Source organism: Castor canadensis, chromosome 7 (assembly GCF_047511655.1).
Source record: "Castor canadensis chromosome 7, mCasCan1.hap1v2, whole genome shotgun sequence".
Lineage (NCBI taxonomy): Eukaryota > Metazoa > Chordata > Mammalia > Rodentia > Castoridae > Castor > Castor canadensis.
In genome coordinates this window covers 7,546,216-7,567,128 of record NC_133392.1, presented here as the reverse complement: position 1 = coordinate 7,567,128, position 20,913 = coordinate 7,546,216, and the positions used below count along the sequence as shown (strand labels likewise).

The 20,913-nt window shown below is 41.7% G+C and overlaps 1 protein-coding gene across 4 annotated transcripts in view; it reads left to right on the top strand.

Moving 5' to 3' along the window:
* Positions 1 to 14,371: 14,371 nt before the first annotated feature.
* Zranb1 (zinc finger RANBP2-type containing 1) overlaps positions 14,372 to 20,913 on the top strand; it is a 46,626-nt gene continuing 40,084 nt past the window's right edge. Inside the window, exon 1 of one of the 4 annotated variants that reach the window (XM_074078101.1) lies at positions 14,372 to 14,757. The gene's annotated coding sequence lies outside the window, so the exon portion shown is untranslated. Of the gene's footprint in view, positions 14,758 to 14,963; positions 16,304 to 20,913 lie in introns of those variants that run through there. The other 3 variants (XM_020157868.2, XM_074078096.1, XM_074078098.1) reach the window with 3 other exon arrangements.

The following is a 20,913-nucleotide window of genomic DNA, read 5'->3' as shown; positions in this document are numbered from 1 at the left end:
GGGAGGATCACATTTTGAGGCCAGTTGGAGTAAGCAGTTCAAGAGACTCCATCTACAAAATAACTAGAGCAAACTAGACTGGAGGTGTGGTTCAAACATTAGAACACCTGCTTTGCAAGCATGAAGCCCTAAGTTCAAACCCCAGTCCCAACAAAAAAAAGCACAAATTCAACAATAAACTAGGAAATTCAAGATGGAGAGCACCAAAGCCCAAGCTGGGGACTCCTGTCCAAGCTGTGTGCAGCTGTCTTGAGGGAGGGCAGTGCTGGGGCCAAAAGGCTGCTGCATCCAAGGTCCCTCTACTCCCAGCTCTCTGAACCTAGTCTCCATTAGTGCAGCTATCACAGTCTGGATGCCGTTAGGGAGCACAGGCAGGTGTGTGTGCAGTGCTGGGGATCAGCAGATGTGTCTTAACGGCCTACATTTATTGAGCACTTTCTATAGGACAGGTCCTCTTGTAGGGAAAAAGCAACAAAGGGGGAAAATCCCTGCCTCAGGGAGCTTGCATTCTGGTGCAGGAGGTAGGCAACTAATAAAATTTTTTGACGGCCCTGGGATTTGAACTCAGGACCTCACACTTGCTAGGCAGGTACTCTTACCATTTGAGCCACTTTGCTAGCCCATGATGCATTTAAAAATATAAACACAGGCATTTCAGCATTACAATGGTGCAAAAACAATGCACGTTTCGTAGAAATCCTGTTCTGAGTTCTGAATTTTTATCTTTTTCCTGGGATGCTCTCTGGTGGTGCTGGGTGCATTGGCAAGCTGCAGCTCCCCGTCAGCCCTGCCATTACCGGAAACAAGTGCTTTACAGAGTGCTGGGTAGCTGAGTGACAATGTTCAGTAGGCTAGGTGTATTGAATGTGTTTTCCATTTACAAGATTTTCAGCTTAGGATACATTTGTGGGGTTGTAACCCCACTGTGAGGAGCAGCTGCACTTACAGTGCGTTAGGTAGTCATTACCTCACAGTTTACCTAGCATGCCAGGTAGACACAGTGTGCTAGGGACTGTTATAGTATGATAGTGGCAGGTGCTAACAAAAGAATTAAAGCAGGGAAGTAGGGTTAGAAAGTATCAGTGGCTTGGTGCTGATAGGATCAGTAAGTTAAAACTTTACATACTGTGGTATCTGAGCAAGAGCCTGAGTTGAGGGGGATGTACGAAGCACCATATTCAGACTTGTACTCCACGTTTTCTTCCTCGTAAGGCCTACTGAAGAGTCTATCAGAATCATAAGGATTTGAGAGACTTTTGCAATACCAAAACCTTTTTTGCCAAGTGTGCCTATGTAACATTCAATTTGAATTGTAAGTTATTTTAAACATTGGAAAATCATATAAGAAATATGCTGGGTGGCATCTCTTTTTACTGTAAAGTTTATGAATTCAATTTTCTTTGAGGCAGATACTTTATTGTCACATTTTTTGGTGGCTTGGCAAAGTTATCTTTGACATCTTCTGAAGAGTAAATGCTTCTTGCAATGATCTTCTTGCCTCTCATTCTTCCAGTTGCTCAACAGTTTCTTCCCACAAAAGCAGAGTGTTTATTAATAAACATGTAAGGCTACAGGATGAGGAAGTATTTTCTGTGTTAGTCAGCTTTCTGTCACTATAACAAATACTTAAGATAATCAGTTTCAGAGGTTCCTGTCTACGATCAGCTGGCCTCATTGCTTTTAGGCCTATGTCAGGACAGCACATCATGGCTGGAGTGTGTGACACGGCAAAACTGTTCACCTCATGGTTGGGAAGTGAAAAAGAGAAAGAGGAAGAGATGGGGCCTTCAAGAGAAGGCTGCCAATGACCTGAAGACTTCCCACTAGTCCCTGCCTCTTAAATTGCTCCCTGCTGGTGATCTTAAGTTTTGATCTTAAGATCCAAACTATAGCATGGAGTATTATTTAAGGAGTCTATCTGAGAACAACCATCAAAACAGAGGCTTAATACCTGGGCCAAGGCAGTTCAGATGTGAATAGTACTCTGATGACTCCAGGTTATCATTAGAGTCAGGTTACCAACTTTTTGCTCCACTACCCTCAAGATCACCTCAGAGTTCAGGACAGTCATAGGTGCTTCAGCCATCACATTCATACTACTGGAAAGGAGAGAGAGTGGGTGGCATGCACTGCTTCCTCCTTTTTTAAGAAAAACTTCCATAAAATCCTTCACAACACTTCTACTTACATATATATCTTAAGTATGTTATAGACTGGAATTTAGTCACATGGCCACATCTAACTGTAACAGAGAACTGGAAATACAGTAAAGACATTTAGTTTAGCAACACTTTTGTTAGAAACCGATGTTCTGTTGCCCAGGAGAAAAAGGAGAATGGATTTTGAGAAGAGTTTCTGCCATAATCACTGACTTCATTTTCTTTTTTTGGTGGTACTGGGATTTGAACTCAGCCCCACACTTGCTAGGTGAGCATGCTACTACTTGAGCCATATCTCCAGCCCTTTTTGCTTTGGTTATTTTGGAGAAAGGGTTTCCCTTTTTGCTCAGGCCAGTCTGGACCTCAGATCCTCCTATTTTACACTTCCTGCCATACCTGGGATGGCAGGAGTGTGCACCCATGTCTAGTTTTTTCTGCTGAGATGGTGGTCTCACAAGCTTTTTTGTCCAGGCTAACCTGCAACTGCAATCCTGATTTCAGCCTCCTCTGTAGCTTGTGATGACAAATGTGTACCACTGTTCCCAGCTATTAGTTGAGATTCTTGAACTTTTTTGCCTGGGCTGGCTTTGAACTTCAATCCTCCCTATCTCACCTTCCCAAGTACCTAGGATTATAGGTGTGAGCCACTGGCACCCAGCTTTCATTTTCTTTATAAGTCTATACATTCAGGAAAGTAAATAAATATCTAGTTCTTAGGATCTTGAGAAGCTCCATTTTAAATGGTCTTAGTACAGCTTTCTAAAATTCAGAAAAAAACTCCAGCGAAAAATATAGGTTCTGCTGCCTTTTAATATTTTTGTGTATAACTTCAATAGCCCACCACTTCATTTGCTCTTGAATTATACAGGTAAACTGTCAAATGATTCAAGGGTTTCACTATAGTTGCACAGAGCTTTGTGCTTTAGAAGTAATCTTTAAACATGCCTTTGAGGAAGGAATAACAATAGGCTGATTGAAATGGCATCAGTTTTAGCTCTGGGCTCTAAAGAAAGCATTTCCACACCTCACATTTTTTTCCTGTTGAAAATAATAATCTACAGGGGGATTACATATGATCAGTGCACAATGAAAGTATGTATGAAAATATTATACTGGACCCCATTAGTATGTACAAATATGTGCTAATAAATATTGTTACAGAAAAACAAAAAGAAAATAATCTCCAACAAAAGCAGCTCTGGTTGACCCATGCTAAGTACAGTATCTGCTCAAGCAGTTGCATACAGCATGAATGGCCTTCTGATGAAATGAAAGATGTTGTCTGCCAGGACAGCAATGTAAGAAAAATGTCATGCTCCAATTATAATGACTGTGGACCACTAACTACGATGTCAGTTATCCTTTGTGTGTGGCAACATTAAATTGCTAATATTTTATTGGTAGGAGGTCTTCCCTAATGATCAGAGAAGCTTTCAGGAGTGTTATCTTAAATACAAAACTATACACCATTCACAAGTGTCTCAGCTTAAAATGTTTTTCTCTGAGTTAGGGCTGCCTTTTTAACACATTTCTTTTCTATTTAGTAATACAGGGAAGGTCCTTTGTCTCTAACTCCGACTTCAGTGATGGAAGTCCCTTAGGCAAACTCAAAACTGGACAAGAAAAAATAAAAGGAAAGTCTTCCAGCTATGGAAACACAGTTGTTTAATATACAAGGATGACTGGCAGTCTAGGTTCCAACAAATCTTACCTTTTATGATAAATCATTTCATTCCAAAGAGACGCTGCTGGATAGATAAGCTATTGGTTTATGGACTTAAAACTTTCCTGCTATCACTTTAGGAAGCCATTTCTATACCATCTCTGACATCCATATTTTCTGAGTTTTGCTGATAAGACTGGATTAGTATAATTCTTTAAATGGCTATAACAGAGAAAGTAAAATTCTGATGTTCTTAAGAACCATTGTCTGTGGGTTGATAGCCTCTGTGTAAGCACTGGGTGTCAAAGCTGCAGTATCTGTGCCCTGCAAGTAAAGCTGTTAGTATCCACTATTTTACATACACTCTGCTGTGGTCTCTGTAGGTTTGAGAGCCTCTGTGTCCCTCCAGATCTACTCTTACCTGCTCTGTGCTCCCTGGGGCCACTGACTAGCAAGGTCTGTCAGCAGCTCACCAGTTTGGTGTGGCCAATGGGATGCTGTGGCAAAGATTAGAGGGAGGAGAGAGGAGTTGGGATATTTACTCTGGTTTGCTCCCTGCTGGGCCTCTGGTGGACAGTGGCCACTGTTCCTGCCAGGTGTCCCTGCTACCCCTTAGTAACTGCTCTCCACAGGGTTTGCTAATAGCTCCCTATTGCCAGCTTTATTTCACCATCCTTGTTCTTCTTCAGCTCTGTGCAGCACCTCCAAAAAGAATCTCAATTTTCTCAAAAGGATATACCTCTCTGGGCTCTAAAGGACTCTGGGCTTCCTGGGACCTGACTGATATCGAAGTCTTCTATTGACAAACCTTAAGAATGGGGAAAAGTAGGTATTTGCCTGTGAATAGAATTTAATACAATGCCTGGGGCATGTTAAGGAAACTTACACTTTCCCTGAGAGTTGTTTTTTTTTCCCCACTAAAGTTGTTAATTATCTCCACTTTCACAAGAATATGAAAGAGGAAGGATATGCTCCTGCAGGTTATTTGTACAATTCTGCCAGTTCAGCGTATGCTGCCATCTTAGTGGAGCTTGCAGACTCGTGATCAGGTGGTTTTTCCCAGCATCATGGTGGCCAGGGTCAGATGAAATAGTGCTGAATAGGCCTTAATCTTGTATCTTCTTTTTCTGGTCCTTGCCAGGAGCATGGGCTAACTCCTCCCTTACCTGCTTGCTTCCTTACCCAGTCACCAGTATGCAGATCCTCACATTTCAAGAGAACTCACGCCGGGCTCCTAAAACGAAGCCCTTCAAGGCCAATGCTGATCATCTGTCCTAAAAGCCTGGGTGAGAAGTTCACTCAGTATGAGTGACTCAAGAGTCACTCAGGAGGCTAAAATCTGGAGGGTTGAGGTTTGAGGCCAGCTGGAACAAATAGTTTGTGAGATCCCACAAATAACCAGAGCAAATGGACTCAAACGGTAGAGTACCTGGTTTGCAAGTGCGAAGCCCTGAGTTCAAACTCCAGTCCCACCAAAACAAGTAACAACAAACGTTAGGGAAGACACTGACATTTGCTGTTGTTTTACAAAGTGTCCTGCTATGTAGTCCAGTCCAGGCTGGCTGTAAACTCTCAAACCTAGCATCCTCTTGCCTCAGCCTCCCAAGTGCTGGGATATTTACATTTTTTTTTTCTTTTTGGGACATTTACTTGTAAGCCATGGAACTTTTCTAAAAACATCTCTTTGTGGTGTGTTTCTAAAAACATCAACTGGATCCCAGCTGGACAGACAGAAAAGCTTGGGAGGTGGGTCACTGTGTTAGGACACACAGCCTGGGACTTCATTCCTGTAACTTCTCTATTCCTTGGCTTTCCCTTCATCATTTCAGATAACATCTACTTGACAACATTGTAAGGGATGAAACAGGATAATTAATGGTAATGTGCCTTGAAAATTTAAATATCCTAAAGAATATATTGTTATTGTTGCCTAAAAATACAGTATCTAGACAGGTGCAGGTGGCTCACACCTATAGTCCTACCTACTCAGGAAGTAGAGATTGGGGATCAAGATTCAAAGCCAGCCTGGGCAAATAGTTCTTGAAACTCTCAAAAATACCAACATGAAAAAGAGCTGGTGGTGTAGTTCAAGTGGTAGAGCGCCTGCCTAGCAAGCATGAAGACCAGGACCAAAAAAAGTCAGAAAACAATCTAGTGTGAACCTGTGGTTTTTAAACCGTTTTTGAATGTCTTTGAGAATTGATGAAAGTTACAGACCCTCTTCGAGGAAAGTATAAGTTCTCCACAGGATTTTTTTTGCACAATTTCGAGGCATTGATGAATCTTCCAGTGCTCATACACCCTGGGTAAATTTTTAAAAAATATACCTTATGAGCTTTTTAAAGATTGCTAGATGCAAATGTAATGAAAGTGTTAGATATAACTTCCACTTCCATTTATTTATAAGATTTAATATTTAAAATTGCTCACAAGATGTACAAATTGCAAACTGAAAGAAAAGAACAAAAGGAACTATCCAACTGTTCTAAGTTGTTGAACAATATTTAAATGTGTTGTTATTGAACTAAAATAGTGAGGCTGAAAATGTCCTGAAGTATAACATTGATATATATTTATTTCATAAATATTTGATACCTGTATGCACCAACAGCCATTCTAAGCACTAAGGACACATCTGTAATCAGTCAAAATATTTAAAATACAGGGAGGGTATTTCCTGTTCATTGGCTGTTATTAAAGTTCCATATAACATATAAAGAATTAATGCGTTCATTAATTGTATAATTCATGTTTTACATACGTGGAACTGAATAATTTTGTGGTAGGCATAAAACTACATTTATGTCTGATGAGCCTGTTTTTAAAATTTAGATTGTGTATTTAGTATTTATGGCCATTATAGAGCTGCCATCTTGACGGTCACTCTCATCTCCGTGGTTCCACATTAGCTATGAAGCTGCCATGTATGCCATATTCTTTATTCTTTGAATTTCTATATTTTTTGAAGCAGATGAAATCATTTCATGAATCACTTCAGTGAATTCTGAAGTATGACATCATAAATACTTTCAAATATTTTGAAATATTATTGGATTATGTGGCCTCTGAACTGACTGGGAGGAAAGGAATGAAAAACATTGAGGCATTCCTAACTTCACTGCTTTGGAATTACTGTTAGCTAACTTTGTCAAAAACTATTTTGGCAAAATGGTAGAATATTTTCAATTCCATAAACATTATATAATGACATGTAATGAAGCATTAGATTCCATATCATTACGTGTGTGTATGTGGTTAAGTGCATACAGGTGTGCATGTGTATTTATATGTGTGTGTTGGGGATGACTGATGTCACCATGTCAGCACTGAAATGGGAAGAGATTTGTCCATAAAAACAATCAACTGGGTAAATATCCCCTTTGAATTTTTCATGTGGTTAGATGGTTAGACTTATAGCATATGTGAGGTACACTAGACAGCAGTCCTGCTTTTTAGCTTTTCTCTTTTTCTTTTCTTGTTTTTTTTAGGTGCTGAAGATGGAACTCAGGGCTTGCACCTGCTAGGCAAGTGTTCGCCCTCTGTACTATATCCTGAATCCCACCATACAGGGTTTAAAATGAGAGAGAACACATCTTCTGCCTCAGTGAGTCATTCATCTTTCCTACCATCTCCAGAGTGTCTTTCTCTTTTCTCCTTATGCAGCTAATCATATTTACCTGCAAAACACATCCTTTACCACCTATTTCCACATTCCAAGGAAGCTCCATGGCTTGCCTACTCTGTGCCCTATGTTGGAATATCAGTGATCTGATTCTTTGATAGTCTGCTTCCTTCTCCTGAAAAATGATTAAACTCAACCTTCTATTAACTGGACTAGGGTTTCTTAAACTAACCTTTTTTTTTTAATGTCATGGCCAGTTCAGAATATTTTTTAAATGAATAAAAATAAGTGAAATTACAAGGAAGTCAGTTAAATTGTCATACAGTTATCAAAATGTTTTTAAAAATATGTAAAATTTGTATACTTCCTTAATAACTTATTAAATAACAAGACCTGGTGGAAGGCCAAATAGCCATTATGATTTTGCAGTACTAATGAATATAAACTGTATTTTGAGATCTACAACTATAATATGATCTAAAAAATACCTGATTCCTTTTGGTGCCAAAGCCATAGGTCAGTTAATGCTACGTGGGTTGTTGACTATGGTGATAATTGACATAAGTGCTATATTTCAGTTGAAGGTTAGTGAAAATTAAGATATGTTTTCTTTCCATCTGAGTTCAGGGACCCCTCTAGGACATGGGGACCTGTGTTAGGCATGGTTTCCCTCTAGACTGCCAACTTCTTGTTGCAGAGACAGTCTTATTTGTCTTCAGTGCCGATGCTCAGCACAGTGCTTGGCAAGAAGTCATTCCTCAATAGCTGTCGTCTAGGTCAAATAAAACACAGATCAAGGAAAGCAACATTATCAAGTACTTTTCATGGCTTAGCTCACTGAATCCTCAACAATTGGCAGGAAAATAGCACCTTGTATTTTTCTATTTAGGAAACTGGGACTTAAGAGGCGAGAGCTATATGGCAGAGTAGAATCTGAGCTCTGGGCTCAAGTCCATGACCTTTCCACTTAGGATACTGCCTCGTTGAAAACGTTCCTGGCTGAAGGGTGAGGAGGACTGAAGTGCATTTAACAGATACATATGAGGGCAGTGTAATGAAACCTACCAAACTGTCTGAAAAAAAAGAGAGGCGGAAGGGGGAATGGAAATATAATGGAGAGGGTGAACATGTTCAAAGTATACTGCATGCATGTGTGGAATTATCACAATGGAATCCCCTTATGTTATTAGTGTATGCTAATTTAAAAACAAAATTAAAAACTTTCCTAAGTCCAGATAATAACATAAGTGAACATTTTCAGATCCTTGGTCTTTTTAAACATTTTTTTTCTTCTGGTGTTGGTGATCGATCTCAGGGCTTTACACATGGTAGGCAAACAACCTAATGCTGAGCTAAACCTCTCGGTTTTGTGGGGGGGGGAGTGATTCTGGGGTTTGAACTTAGGGCTCATACTTGTTAGGCAGGTGCTCTACCACTTGAGCCACACCTCCAAGTCATTTTGCTCTGGTTATTTTGGAGATGGGGTCTCGTTTTGCCTACCCTGGCCTGGCCATCCATCTTCTTCTTTATGCTTCATGCACCATGTACCACCACATTCAGCTTTTTCCTGTTGAGACAGTCTGGTCTTCCTGATCTCAGCTTTCACACAGCTGGAATGACAGGCATGTACCACTTCACCCAGCTATTGGTTGAGATGGAGTTTTGCTAACTTTTTGCCTGGGCTGGCCTTGAACCAAGATCCTCCTGCTCTCTCCCTCCTGAGTACCTAGGATTACAAGCTTGAGCCACTGGTGCCCATTTCCCCACCATTTTTTTTTTAAACAGGGTCTTGCTCTTGATCTTTCTGCTTCAGCTTCCTGAGTGCTAGGATCACAGGTATGTGCTACTGTGCTGGCTACACCCAAACTTCTAAAAAGACTCAATAAAATGTCAACGATTCTCTTATTACTCAGTAAGTGTAGCTTTCATGGATACCAGTTTAAAGATTTAGAAATTTTTCTAGTCTAGACATAGGGTCCTTTGTTCCCATGAAAATCAATTGCTTTCCATTAGATGAGACCAGTTCCAGCACAGATGAAGACTCTGCAACTGGAGTCCTAGGCCCGAGGCTCAGTTTTGGGGGTTCCAATATGTCAGGTTCAGCCACCAAACCCAGTATGTCAAATAAAGACAAGGAGAGAAGTATGACCAGGATTCTATGCCTGCAATCCCAGCTATTTGGGAGGCAGACACAGGAGGATCGAGGTTCAGGGCTAGCTCAGGAAAAAGTAGTGAGATCTGATTCCAAAAAACAAGTTGGGCATGGTGGAACATGCCTCTAATCCCAGGTACTCAGGAGGTGGAGGTAGGAGAATCACAGTCTGAGGCCAGCCTGGGCAAAAGCTCAAGATCCTATTTAAAAACAAAACTAAAAGCAAAAAAGGCTAGGAGTGTGGCTGAAGTGGTACAGTGCTTGCCTAGCAAGCAGGAGGTCCTAAGTTAAAACCCCAGTACAACAAAAAGCAAACAAACAACACAAACCAAACCAAAAAAAGAAAATAAATAAATAAATAAATAAAAATCAAGCAGTGGTAAAGGGCAGAAAACAATGACTTATTACATGGCATGGGAAATCCATGGGAAGAGGTAAACTGAAGCATTTCAACTCATCTTCAGTATACTGATAGGAGCTTTAGGTTTAGAGGAAGAATTGGGGCAGGGTGAGAGGGATGTATAATGAAGCAGTCCCAGGCAAAGTGTGGCCTGGTTGATCATTATCTCAGTTCTGGTTCTGGTTCTGGAGCCATTGTTATCAGTAATCCCTTGAGGGGAACAATCTGGGTCCCATGAGATGATTACTCCTGCTCCAGGGTGCAGCCTCATTTTATAGGTAATAGATAATTGTCCTCACTTGGGGGTGGCCTGTCCTGTGAGACTCTGCTGTTCCTTTCCTGGGGATAGGTTTTAGTCCCTTGTCATAAAGATAATATCAATCAGTGCTGTCATTCCTGTATCTAAGGTGGCTGCAAGAGAGACTCAGAGCAAAGGAGCCAGGTGCAAAAACAGGCAGGGATGCCAAGCTTTTTCTGCTTTTAGTGAAATTTTGGGCCCAAGTAAGGAGTCAGTACTTCAATACTTCTTCTTTTTTTTTTTTTTGTTAGCAAAAGCAGTTTTTAAGTACCTGTTATAATATGGGCAAGTCAGCTGAGCTGCACTTTGTCTGATGCTTTACAAGTATATTTTTCTTGCTCATGAGAGACTTTTTTCCAGGGAGGTTTGTGAGTGGTATCCACAAAGGTCACAGGAAGGCACTGTGTTCCACAAAAACAGTGTCCTTTGTTGTAGGTGCCAACACAAATGACTGCTCTGAATTTTATTTTCTCCTGGCTTTCAATCATTTCCGCTCCTCCACCTTCTCTCTTTTGTTTTTAAAAGTGCTCAGATATGTGGAAAACAAAACCTTTCCCTCCGTCTAGTTACATACTTCGCCTATTCTACTTTCTGCCTTCCTTTCATGGTCTTGGACTGGTAGGTCTATAATCACTCCTTTAATACCCACGCATGGCTTCAGCTTTTGAAATTTGGACTCTCTCTCCACCATCCTACTAAGCACTGCTCTCTAGAAGGTTACTGATTCTCTTTGTTTGTCAAATCTAGTGACCTTTTCTTGGTTCTAATTCTCTAAATTGGTACAATCTGATATTGTTATGATGATGTACTTGAAACTTACTGCACCTGTGGTTGCCAGATCAGTGTACTATGTTTTTCATCTCTTGTCTTTCAGACTACTCATTTTTTTCTGTTGGTAGTTTTATCTCTCCCACCCCTGTGGCTTCCATGGTAACTTCTGCATAGAAAAACTGATGATTATCTCTAAGGTCAGTCTATCAAATTTCACAACTCTCTTTACCTCTCTACTGCTCCCTTCCTTCCTAGTCCAGAATCTTCACATATCTGATCTGTGGTCAAGATCTCTGATTGAGTTCTACCTGTGTGTCCCACTGTTGATCACACCATCATCATGCAGAGTTCTCTGACCTTTGATTCTTTCTGCTGTCCCAGATTCAGGCACTGGCAAACCCAGAAGATTCACTTGTCCCTTGATTGTACTCCTGCCTTCTCCTTTTCATTTCCACACTTATTTTGGTTTTAGCTCCTTGTCTCTTAATTGGTTTTTCTGTCCCTAGTCCTAGTTTTACACTTGCTTGTCTCACAGACATTCCAGGTGAAGGTATAGTTTCAATACTGGCACATTCTTGCTCAAAACCTTTTCTACTATTAATGGAAGCAAGTAGACATCTACAGTTTGTCATTCAAGACTTTCATAAGGCAGAAAAAATAGGATTATCTCTTATTATTATTTCTGCAATACTGGGGTTTGAACTCAGTTGTCTGTGCTCTACTGCTTGAGCCATGCTCCCAGCCCTGAATTACATATTTTATAGGTATTTTGCAAAACAACTGAAATAAAAGCTAGAGCTGGGCACTGGTGGTTCACACCTGTAATCCTAGCTACTCGGGAGGCAGAGATCAGGAGGATCACGGTTCGAAGCCAGCCCAGGCAAATAGTTCACGAGACCCTATCTTCAAAAAACCCAACATAAAACAGGGCTGGTGGAGTGGCTCAAGTGGTAGAACACCTGCTTAGCAAGTGTGAGGCCCTGAGTTTAATCCCCAGTATCTTACATACACACACACAAAGCTAGAACAAATTATATTGCCCCTACACTTTACTGTAGGAGTTCTAAGAAAAACATTTAAAACATAGAGTGGCTACCCGTCTTCATATGAAATATTTCTCAGAAACCAAATATACTTAAGTAAAATGGTAGTTCCATCTGTGCCAAACAGTACAAATCAGCTCCTTAACTGTGACCATGTCATATGCTGTATCCAACATCGTCACTCAAATATGGCACAATGGAAAGAACATCTGACTGGGGAGTGAACAAGTCTGTGTTGTAATTCCAGAAGTAGTTGGTCCAGCTTTGCTAAGTCACGTAGCATCTCTAGGCATTAGTGTCCATGTCCATAAACCTTGGGGTGGGACTCTGTGACAAGTTTTCAAGCCTGGCTGCACATTATAGTTACTTGTAGAGTGCGTTTAAGACATATCCATGCCAAGATCCTTCAGTAGGCATATGTCATTAGGGCTTGACATCCATATGTCTAAAAAGTTCCTAGTTGATTCTAATGTGTGGCCGGGGCTGAGAACTACTGGCCTCACGGCAAGTGTCTTTTTGGCTTTAAAAGTTTTTTTTGAATTTGCTTTTCCTCTCAACAAGTTGATTTTCACTCCTATTTACTTAGCACATTCCACCTTGTAATTGTGGTTATTTTTGTCTTACCCTTTTTTCTGAGCTGTAGTTTCCTGAAGATGTCTTACTCATCTTGTTCCTTAGTATATGGTAGAGTTTAACTCAACATTTACTAAGTTGAGTAGAGTTAATAAACCTTACCCAAACTATATTCCCTTACCAAAATAAACTACAGTACAAACCAAACATGTCACTCGTGCTAACTTGTGAGATACTCTGCAACCTTGATTTAGGAAGGGAAAGCTAGAGATTCAGAAGCTCTTAAAGTATTTTCAAAGTGACCTGTTGGTTGAACTATCGTTCTTACATAATAACATGGTGTTTGATTTTATCTACAGTTGAGTTAATAACATGCTTCAGGATGTGTTTTGTAGGCAAAAGGCTGTTTCTGTTTAAACTGAATGTACTGACAAATCCTTGTTCTGAGATGGGGACTGCAGGGAAATCTCTATCACAGCAATGGCTGTGAACGTGAAAGATACCAATATGATTGTGAAATTTGCTGGTGAGGGGGAACTGACCATAGTGAAGTACATAAATCTTTTAATACATTTAGGCAAAGAAAAATTCAGAATACCATGAATAGTTTTACTGAGGTCCCAATCCAAAAATTTAAAACTCTGATTAAACTGAAGAACATGGACAGCCTGTTGAACCTCGGGTGCGCAATACAACTCCTAAATGCTTCTGGGAGTGCTAGAGTTTTCAACACATTTCTTTCAGAGAGATTTACACTTTGAAAGAGTTGCTGTGTTTCATGCTCTTCCAAGTTTTTTTTTTTTTTTGGGGGGGGGTGTTGAATTCAGGGCCTCATGCTTGCTAGGCAGGCACTCTACCAGCCCAAGTTCTCGAAATAAAACTGAAGTATAAAAAACTCGAGGTGAAGTCCCACTGGGAAAAAACAAAGCTCCCTAGTTGGAAAAACTACTCCTCGGGTTTCAGTAAACGGCTAAGTTATTTAGGCTATTTTAATAGTTAAAAACATTGGGATCTGAGGATTCTCTTAAGAGTGTTTTTTTTTCCATGGCTGTAATTCATCGTCTGCCTGCAGAAGGTAGGATTTATCCGCAATCCACAGAAAAGGCATCCCAAGAAAGCTGGGTTTACCTAAGCGGAGGGCCAAGTCTCCGCGGCTTCCTAAATACAGTTTATCAACACACACACGTCATCCGCCACGAAGGGGGAGTAAACAGCAAACACTATAAGACACACACAGAGCAAATTAAACTGTATCATAAGCCACCTACACATCTACCTTCCCCGGTGTCGAGAGCCCAAAGCTGCTTAAGAAACCGCCAAGCAGCACCTAAATTACCAGGCATCTCACCCCGGAGACTGAGAGTTGGCGCTGACTCAAAACTTTGGTGAATCTGCTGCAGAAAAGAGGCCCCGGCAAACCCACAGCCCCGCGCAGCCGGCGTCGGTTGCCCAGGAGTGACCTCCGCAAGTTATCAGTGGGTCCGCGTCCCACGGCACGCTCGACGCTGCGGAGCGACAAGGCACTGTGCGGCGCGCGTCGTCACCTCACAATCAGGACGCACGCGGCTGACGTCACCTCCCGCAGCCCGCCTCCTGCGCTCGGAAAGAGGCGGTCGCCCATTGGCTGCGCCGGCGGCGGCCTACGGGCCAATGACAGGGCTGCGAGCGGCGGGGTCCGATCCTGACGTTGTGCTGCCCGCCGCGGGGTTTATTTGGCTCCGGGTCCCTGGCCGTCGCCATTAGCAGTCCGCAGCGCCCGAAGCCGCCCTCCTTTCCACTCTGCCCCCGCCCCTCGGGGTCCCCCGCCTCCTCGCCTCCTCTCCGCCCCTCTCCCCCCCGCCTCCGGCAGCCGGGAGCCGCGCGCGGGCCCGCGGAGACCATGTCCTGACTGAAGCAGGAGGGCGGAGGCGGCAGCAGCGGGGCGGGCGGCGGCGCCGAGGGAGGCGGAGAGGGGCCGGGCTCGGCTCGTCGCCGCGGGCTGTGCGGGAGTCGCCGCCGCCGCCGCCGCCGCCGCCGGGCGCCGGGCGTCAGACGGGGAGGAGGAGCGGGAGCTGGAGGAGGAGCCGCCGCCGCCAGGTAACCGGGCCCGGGGTGGGGGCGCCTCGCCGTAGGCCCCTCGGCGCCCCGCTGCGGCCTGCCGGGCCCTGGCCGCCAGCAGCGCCCAGGCCGCGGAGCCTCCCGGGAGCGGCGGCGTTGCGGGCGAGGAGAGGGCAGGCTTGGGGCCACCGCTGGCCGCGCGTCCATCTTGGGCACTCCGGCGCGGGGACAGCCCGGGGGCTGTGGGAGGGTGGGTCCGCCCGCTTGTTTACCGACGTGGGCCGGCCCTGCCGCCTCTCGGCTGGATCCCCCCAACTTCTGTCCTTCGGCTAGGAGTCGGTGAGCGGGGTCACGCGCCCCCGCTGCAGTAGGCCCTAATTACTGGGTCTGTCGCCACAAGTTAGTGCTAGGCTGCAAACTTGTATTTCGGTCCCCTGGCCGCTCCGTCTCCGCCTTCTGCGGTGGCCTCCTGTTGCCATTTCTTAGACAATCGAGGTGAGGGGCGACAGGGCGGGTGGCGAGGGGCAGCCAGAAGTGGTGGGAAGATTATCCAGCTGTCCGCTTCCAATAACGATTGCTTAGTGCAAGTGTCTGTTGTTTACTTCGCAGTGGTTTGGTGCGAGTCACTTCTCGGACAAAAGAGCTGTAATGAATACTTCTATTAAGCACAGAGGACAGGCAGTTTAAGTTAAGACTTGGGAGTTTGAAGTGGCCCATTATCTTGGAGATACACTGGTGGTTTGAAACTCCCTTGCTGAGAATTCTGTATTTCAGTCACTCGATTTTTCCTTAACTCCCTAGATGTACCAGATCAAGCACCGCTCCCCATTCCCGGTGTTTTGGTCTCACAGTGCTATCTGTGGTGGTGTTAATAAACGTGATGTATAAAAATATTGTTTTAAGAATAGAGTTGAAAAGAAACCCATAATTCTTGGAAGTGTTATATAATGAACAGCTCCTGTACTTCGGTGTCTCTTTTAGTTGACTTGTGCAACATCCAGGGGTTCCCTTGTGTTGATCACACATGTGTGACTGTACAAACTGTAAGCCAGGGAATCCATAAGGAATTTTGATCGTCGCTGTGCCAAGGGCCATGCCCTGGGAAAGTGGTCTGAACTAATTTTGGGAAACATAAAGTTGGATTCTGGTTGTTATTGTTTTTAATTAAATGAGGTAATTCTAAAAATATTTAGAACTCCGCTTCCTCTTGATTTTTGGTTCTTGAATAGGCAGTCTTTTTCTAAAATTTCATAACATTGCTTTTACTAGCCCATTAGGAGTTAAAGAGCTAGTAAGACGGTAATGACAAACTTTACTTTTTTGGGGATGTTATTCGAATGTCATGAGGGATTTTTATTTCTGTTGCTGTTTTCAACACCTTTTATTAAGCCTCAGAGTATTGGGGACACTCATTTATTACTCCTGAAAAGTGCTTGGGTTAGGGCGATGAACTCATTCATGGTAGTATATTTTAAGCTCATGTCCTTGATCCAGATCTGTACACTGATCGGGGTTATGGCATATCACATTTAAACTCTAGGATTAACAGAGTTTGGGAACTCAGTCCGGTTGTACAACATTTGAGGTAAGTTGCTTCATATGTGTAACTAATACAGTGAGAGTCATTCCATGTGTTTTATATTTATATTGTTTTTATAAAATAAATTTAAACTTTTAAGTAAATGGGAGTTGCAAAAGTAGAACACTAATTTTATTTCATTTGGTTTGGTTTTATTTGAGCATTGCTGTTTGCCTTCCATCTTCCCCTGGAAATATCCTCTTAAATCTGGGCTTTGAACACTTTTTCTCCCAGTGATCTGGTTTGGAATATCTGTGCTCCACTTATACTTTAGGCAAATAACGTCTTGCACATGTAAACACTCTCACCTCCTCACATACAGAAAAGTCCTTAGTAAATGCAAAAAAACAAAAAACAAAAAACTGCAAGCTCCTTGGTGTGGTCAAGTTTCTCAGTAGTATGGCTCTGGTTGAGTCTTCAGTCTTAACTCTTCCTTAGTTCCAGCCAAACTTAAGCTGTTGGTGTTCTGTGAAGAACCTCCTCTTGGTTTTTCTGTATGTTCTTTCTGTTTGAAATCTTCTGCTTGTGTTCTTAGATACTTTCTTTACTCTGGACCAACTTAAGTGCTGTCTCTTGAGAATGGTTTTTGATAACTTGAATCCCAAAGGATCTAGTCACTCTTCTGGTGTATGAGGCTTTCTACCTTTTTTCAGTCCTTTTTTTTAAGCCTGAGTTTTAGTCTGTCTTTTTATGTTTTTATTCTGCTTCTCAACTGGCTTTTTAACACCTCTGAGAAATGAGTACTTATCTATGTAGACCATAAATTCATATGGACTGTTCTACAGAAAATATGGATACATGGTCTGATAAAGTTCTTTTTTTTTTTTGGGTATAGCACTATTCTATGCAGTTTGTAGTCTTCTTGGTATTTCTGGGACTTTGATGGTTTATGACACAAAAAATTTGAAACTATGGCTGTCTCTTAAAAAATATTTGGGACTGGTGGAGTGGCTTAAGCGGTAGAGTGCCTGCCTAACAAGCATGAGACCCTGCATTCAAACCCCAGTACCCTGGGTCAGAAGTGTGGGGGGTGGGATTGGTAAGTATGTTTGCATTTGTTATCAGCACAGCCCTCTCTCTCCCTGGTGAGGATGTTCGTTATTTTCATAATGATCATGTCGTATTATCTGAATGAAAGTGGTACCGCAATTCTCTGGTTTACTTCACATTTGAGTCTGGAAGAGTTACTTGGTTTTGAGTTTGGCACCATTGACACTAAGGTCATTCATTCCATATTTGTGTATAAGTAACATTTAGCATCATGGGAAGGGGAAAATAATCTGTAGCCTCAGTTTGCATTCTTAACCTCAGATGATGGCAGCGTGTATCATTGATCATATGGCAAATGAGGCAGGAGAATGTGTGATTCACTGGTACCTGTCCACAGTGTTGGAAGAAAGCACACACAAGCTTGCCTGTAGTATTTTTATAAACCAAGAGTACACATGGGATTATGTAGTAGGTGAATGCTGATGCATTTGGAAAATAGGTGTGTGTGCTCCTGTTGTATGTGTGAGTAGGAGGCATGGTGTTTTATGGCTACACAAGAAATCAACAAATCATCCTGACTTACTGTGTCTGTGGAAACTTGCCCTCCTCTGTCTAGTTCATCAGGATGTTTTTCCCCTTCACAGTGTCTGATTTTTAGAAAGTAGTTTATATAAACTTTTTTAAGGTTCACAAACCTTTCTAGTATTATAGGAGCTAAAACTAACCTGTTAATATATCTTTCCAGAAGTACTTGTCATTTTTACTTAGGCTTCTTGCATATAGAATTATACCAGCAGTTTCACCGCTTGAGATAGCTAGGTTAGTAGGCATCCCTTGCTTTATGAGAGGGTGGTAATTTTGTTAAAATGGAGTTTGAGAAAGCACCATCACTTTCAATTTTAAACTGGAGGTTGGCCAGGTGAATTGAATATAAAGTTGATATTTTTTCTGTTGCTTAGTAGATGGTACTCCTTAATAATAAAAAAAAGATTTTCCTTTTTTTATAGTTCATATATTGTGGCCAACCACGTTACTCTCTCTTTACCCAACACAAACAGTTTTGCCTTTTTCCTTTTGTCAAGTCAAATTTTTATGTGTATGGTGTTAATTCAAATAGACAAAAAATATTTAAATGCATAAGGTATTATTGGAATCAGTTGCATCTTTCCAGTTTTTTTTTTTTTTTTTTTTTTGGTGCTGACTAGTTGAGTAGTCAACCCAGGGCTAAGCACACATTTTACCACTACATCCCTAGCCCCAGTGTTTTAATAATGACTTTGTCTAGGTATGTGTCATATGTGATGAAATTCACCCTTTTTTATTTTATTTTTTAGTTTAGCGGATCTGGGGTTTAAACTCAGCCCTCCTCACAGGTGGTCTTTTGCTTGAGCCACACCTCCAGTCCATTTTGATTTGATTATTTTGGAGATGGGGTCTTGTAAACTATTTGCTGGTAGGCCTTTAACTGTGATCCTCCTAATCTCAGCCTCCCAGGAAGCTAGGATTACAGGCATGAGCCACTGGTGCCTGGCTAAATTCACCCTTTTAAAGTACACAGTTCAGTGACCTTCATTGTATTCAGAGTTGTGCAACCAGTACTGCTGTATTATTCCAGGATATTTTCAATCACCCCCAAAAGAAACACATAGCCATTAGCAATCATTCCCTTTGCCCTCAGCTCATGGCAACCACAAATAGATTTGGTTGTTGTGGATATCTCATGTAAATGGAATCACAGAATATGGCCATTTGTGTCTGGCTTCTTAACATGTTATCAAGGTTCATCATTTTGTAGCATCTGTCTCTATTTTGTGGCTGAATAATATTTTTTTGTATGTGATATTTCACATTTTTCTTATCCATTAATTGATCATGCCAAGTTATTTCTACTTTTTGATTGTCATGAAACTTGTTATGAACATTTGTGTAGAAGTTTTTTTTGGACACAAGTTTTCATTTCTTTTGGATATTTACTTAGGAATGAAATTATTGGGTGATAATGGTAATTTTGTTTAACCTTTCAAGAACTTCTGTCTTGTTTCCCAAAGGGATTGTACCATTTTATATCTCTTATCAGGAATGTCCAAGCACTTGTTACTGTCTCTTTTTTTTGCTTTCCCTGGCGCTGGAGGTTGAACCCAGGACCTTGTACATGCTGGGCAAACACTCTGCCACTGAACTACATGCCCAGCCCTTTGCTGGCCTCAAGCTGGAGATCTTCCTGCCTCTGCCTCCAGAGTGCTGGAATTACAGGTGTGCACCACTATGCCTAGCTATTACTGTCTTTTTAAAATTTTAGCCATCCTAGTGAAGTGGCATATCCTCCTTTTAATTGCGTTTCTCTAATGGCTAATAACATTAAACATATTTTTTTAATGGGCTTATTGATCCTTTGCCCATTTTTCCAATTAGTCTTTTTTTTTTTTTTTTTTTACTGACTATAGTGATGGTGGCACAAGTCTGTACCCTCTGGGTTGTTACTTGATGGTCTAATTTAAGATCATGATAATTTATATCTGTTTTCATCTAATATTTTACAGTTTTAACTCTTAAATTAAGGTCCGTGGTCAGTTTAAGTTTTGTTAATGATATGAAGTAGGGATTCAACTTAATTTTTTTTCTTGGGTGGCATTCGTGGGCTTTGAACTCAGGGTTTTGTACCTTGGGCAGGCAATGCATCACTTCAGTCATACCCCCAGCCTTTTTTTTTTTGGCCTTTTTATCCCAGTGCTGGCCGTCTACCTAATGTACTCCTGACTTCACTCTCCAGCATACGCCACAACACCCAGCTTATTGATTGAGATAGGGTCATGCTAACTTTTTGCCCTGGCTGGCCTTGAATTGTCACCCTCCTCATCTGCACATCCTGAGTAGCTGAGAATTACAGCGATGGGGCAGTGAGCCCAGCTGAACCAACTTAAGTTTTTTGAACGTGGCTATCCAGTGGTCTGAGGACTAGTTCTTTACGTTAACTTAGCTTTAACAATATAATTCTTAACTCTAAGCTGATTATTGTAAGAAACCATTTCTTGGATATATGAAGAAATTAATACTTATTCTGCAGACGAAGAAAAGAATCTTTATCCTTTATTAAATTGCATCTCCTTTATTAAATTGCTTTATTTAATATTATGCATATTAAATTGTAACAGTTCACTTCCAGTTGGAAATCTGAAAACAAACAGGGTATAACTTCTATTTCACAGACATTCGTTGCTATCCTATTAGATGGGTTTGTGTATAGGTCTTGTAATTCATGTACATGTTATTCAGTCTGATTACTCCATTTTCACTTGGCTGAATGAAAATGGAAGGCTTTTCTATTCTTAATTGACATTAGCATGGTTTTTTAGCAATGTGAATTGGTGTATATTAGTCTAAAAGAAGTCAGGCTGAGGTTTTGGGGAGTGGCTCAGGTGATAGAGCACTTATCTAGCAAGCTAGAGGCCCTCAGTTCAATCCCCAGTATCACAAACCAGACCAAACAAAACCCAAAACAGCAACAACAACAAAACAGAATCAGGGGCTTGGGATGTAGCTCAGTAATAGACTGCTTACCTAGCATGCTCAAGGCCCTGAGTTCTATCCCCAGCACTGTTTTATTAATGTTTTCTTTCTCAGTGATT